Source organism: Herpailurus yagouaroundi, unplaced genomic scaffold, assembly GCF_014898765.1.
Source record: "Herpailurus yagouaroundi ecotype Mexico unplaced genomic scaffold, PumYag 140, whole genome shotgun sequence".
NCBI classification, from domain to species: domain Eukaryota; kingdom Metazoa; phylum Chordata; class Mammalia; order Carnivora; family Felidae; genus Herpailurus; species Herpailurus yagouaroundi.
The window spans coordinates 66,385,616-66,388,698 of record NW_024412395.1 but is presented as its reverse complement, the minus strand read 5'-3'; the positions used below and the strand labels follow the sequence as shown (position 1 = coordinate 66,388,698).

Here is a 3,083-nt window from a genome sequence, read left to right as displayed (position 1 = left end):
AAAAAGATGAGGTAAACATCTTACACTTTTAAGAAATTACTTGAAACATGATACTCAGATATTCTCAATGCCTAAGCTCTAGAATGATGCTGAAGAAGGTCCTCCATTTAAAAAAAAAAAAAAAAATCATCCATAATGCCCACGATGCGAACCACATAATGAACAGCAGGTTTCTTGGTCTTCTGAGTAGACAAATGATGCTCTTCCCTGTTATTACAGAGCAATTGTTGCAGGATTTTTTTACCACAATACCTGGGATTCATTGTCTCGCTGCTTGGAAGAAAGAAGAGGGGGACACAAAATGAGCAGCAGGCAAAAGTTTATTAGAGTATAAGAGAAGAAAGGAAGAATAGTAGGAAAGCTCTCTTTACAGAGAGGAGATATTAAAAAATGAATGCCCACCAACAATAGGCAAGGGTCCTTGTTCTATAAGGTTCTTGTCAGCCCTCCCCCTTCCCTTCCCCTTGTTCCTTCCCAGGTCCTACCCTTATTGGCTTCATAGCACTGGGTGCTAGGTTGTCCATTCCTGATTGGCTTGTTTCCATTGTATGAGGGGTGGCCTAGGGCCATAGTTAGAGCTTTTGTCAAATTCCAGAGGGAAACCTGAGGGGGAGTAGGTGGGGTCTGTTACATTCTTAAGAAGGACCTTAAGCCTAAGGTGGTTTGCTGTGGTCAGACACTCCCAGCATTATTCCAAAATAGTGTTTTTCCCCACCCAGGGACTTAAGGTCCTATACTTTCCCTCTGCCTATTTTATCCTATCTCTTCCTCTCATACAATCAGGACTAAGTTTTGCCAAAAATATTGTATCAATGTGGGTTTACATGAGATACCATGTTACAATAAGAGCAGCTACAACACTCTGCCATGCTATGCAGCCCATGTGGAAAGAATGTGTGGTCAGTTTCTTGCACCTGGCAGGTGAAAGAGGAGTAGGAGGAAATCTTCCTGGTTCAAAAAAGTCACGATTAGTCACTGTGCAAGAAAAGCTACAGCAGGAGAATCTTGCAGACAGAGATATGATAAGTAGAGTCCAGAATCCTAGTAGCCCAGTGTCTACATCCTCTTCATTCTTCAAATTCTCAACATATAACTCTTTTACTATCAGGTAGGTGATGGCGAGAAAGAAGGCGAACAGCAGCAAACAGAGAATTGAGAGGACCTGTACCAGCCTCTGCTGAGCCTAGGCTCAGCCACCCGCAACCACCCAGAAAATGTCATTGTGCTTATCTGGCAGAACCGGAGACCTGTCTCCATCCTCCTGGAGCAACGAGACCTTTCTAAGCTCCGATGACGCCCCAGCCGAGAACTCCTTCCGCAAGTGGCATGCAACTTGAGTCGCATCCGTCCTTCTCATCATCCACTTCACCTTCACTGCTACTGTCTCCCGGAATGAAGGCAGAAAATGTAGGCCAGGAAAACAACAGGGGTGCCAGGGCTTTGGCACAGAGCAGCTGAATGCCTCCCACTCTCCAAGAACCAACCATGTGTGGACATGGTAGGAAAAGGGGCATAAGTCATCTTAAAGTGCCAGAGTCCAGGTCCGGGTCATGAAGGCTGGCAAGAGTCAGCAACGTTAATTCTTTTGCTTTAGTTGGTCCTGTTTGTGAGTACTCAAGGGGCTTTAGATCCAGCAAAGATAGCTCAAGAATGTTAGTCAATCTTTACTTCTGAACCAGCAGTGAAGACTTTTATTACTGATTTATTGTCCCCGATATGATTAGGCTATCTCCTGGCCTGACAGTGGCTGTTTGTTCTCACCTTTTTTTCTTTTTCTTTTTTCTCTTTTGGTTTGTTTGTTTCCTTAAAATCATTACCAAGGTCAATTCTTCTGCAACTGCAAATATCCCAGGAAGTTCTGCAAGAAATGTGATTTGGGCAAGTAGCATAGATCACAAGGTGGCTGGGAGCCTAAAATGACTTTTCTTATGTCAAGAAAGCTACGTCTCATCTTTTTCTGAGGGCATTTAACTCTTTCTGCTTACAAAAGGGGATATAAAAAGAGACTGTTGGTGACCTTTTAAGAACAATATAACATGACTGGTACCCACCGTACTACAGTAGGTTGAGGAGTGAATGGGAAGTGAGAAAAGGGAGGATGGCAAGAGAGAGAAATCAGACATAACTTAAGGGACATACAGGGGATAGGTAGGAAAAAGAAAACTATTCCAGACTTTTATGAAACTATACTGTAGAAATTTAAAATTTCATTCTTTATTAAGTTTTTGAAAACGTAAACTAGTGAAATAAGGGTTTACACAGATCTCTGCAAGCTGGGGCTTCTGGATGCGCAAAAGTCACCCATGGTAGTGTTACCCACCAAGGGTCTGTTGCGTGATGTGCAGCTGAGCCTGAAGACTATCGCCAGTTTTTGTGGCAGAGAAAAAGGGTTTTAAAGCAGGGCACCACGCAAGGAGATGGGAAAAAATTTCTCAAATCCTCCTCCCCGAGGAAAGGGAGAACTGAGTATTTACAGGATTTTATGGGGTGGGGCGTGTCTTGAGGGCGGATGTAGGTAACTGGCCATTGGAAAAGGGGGAAATGTAGTGCTTCTCACAGGCGCCGCCTACCTAGTGATTGTGCTGGTACATAGCTCTTATGTGTAAAAAATGGCTGGCCAACCCGACAGATTGACAGGAGGATCTCAGGGTGTGTCCTCACAGGTTACTTCCCTGGCCACCCCCCCCCCCCCCCCCGCCCTTTCTGTGCAACTGCAAGAATTCATCCTGGTGTACTTCAGTTTCAGATGGTTTCATCTGTGGTCAGGGCCACTTATGCAAAACAGCCTCATAAATAAGTCAGCCAGAGTTTCTTTACAGTAGCATGGCCAAACGTTTAACTTAACCTGTCAGCTTCAGTAGTTTCAGTTTCAATTGAAAATATGTAAGTTACCTTTCAACATCAGGGCTATGCCTACTCATGTATGTATCTGAGATAAATTTGGTAACTAAAATGTCAAAAAAAATTTTAAAGCCTTCAACCTAGCATACATACTGTTAATCTATAGGAACAATAATTATTATTTACGAAGTACAGAACATTTGGTAAGTAAAATCTTTAAACTGAAATTTTTGTTCTCCTGA

At 43.1% G+C, this 3,083-nt stretch overlaps 1 pseudogene; it reads right to left on the bottom strand.

Moving 5' to 3' along the window:
- Positions 1 to 486: 486 nt before the first annotated feature.
- LOC121030797 (ADP-ribosylation factor-like protein 6-interacting protein 6) lies at positions 487 to 1,550 on the bottom strand (annotated as a pseudogene).
- Positions 1,551 to 3,083: the final 1,533 nt, after the last annotated feature.